The sequence below is a fragment of the Odontomachus brunneus genome, unplaced genomic scaffold (assembly GCF_010583005.1).
Source record: "Odontomachus brunneus isolate Ranch 3 - 2012 unplaced genomic scaffold, Obru_v1 Obru_scaffold_001, whole genome shotgun sequence".
Classification (NCBI taxonomy): domain Eukaryota; kingdom Metazoa; phylum Arthropoda; class Insecta; order Hymenoptera; family Formicidae; genus Odontomachus; species Odontomachus brunneus.
The window spans coordinates 7,834,982-7,835,639 of NW_022639451.1; positions in this window are offsets into that span (position 1 = coordinate 7,834,982).

The following is a 658-nucleotide window of genomic DNA, read 5'->3' on the forward strand; positions in this document are numbered from 1 at the left end:
GGTGTTTCCGTCTATACTCACAATAGTAGGTATACAAGGGGGATTCTAACTCAGATGTCCTCCGAGGGGAGTACGGGAGAGGGGGTACCGCAGGCGCGGGGGTATGACGTCACGGGGAATATGACGTCATAAGGGACATATCAATATTACCAACGGTAAGTAATTTTGGGGGTGTTCGCAACGTGGCCGTAGGTTTTTGTGGCAAGCGAACTTCCCGGACAGCTCGAGCGATTTGATCGTGTGAGCTCGGACGACGCACCGAATTTATGTTGGTTCTAGATCAGTTGATGTTCGATGTGTCCGCTCGGAAAGGTTTGAATTAAGCAAGTCGCTTCAAAGACGAAACAAAATTTAATCTTAATTAACAACTAAAACACAATTTAATATCTAACGAGCGAAGGTATGGTTGAAACGGAGTTGACCATTAATGATGGCAAACGTGCCGTGGTCGAATACTGAGTACCGGCGATAAGACGGTTCGAAAACGAGAGAATGCGGTTATTCTTGATTGTCGCCTTTTTAAATGATGAGTCTCGGCGCTTGGCAACTGCGGATTGGCCACGGCGCTTAAGCTTGAGATGACGATATACAAAAAAAACTTGATTCTTCTTTCTAACGTTCGCAGCCGCTTTCGGAGTTCGGTGTTAGGCGATAGTTG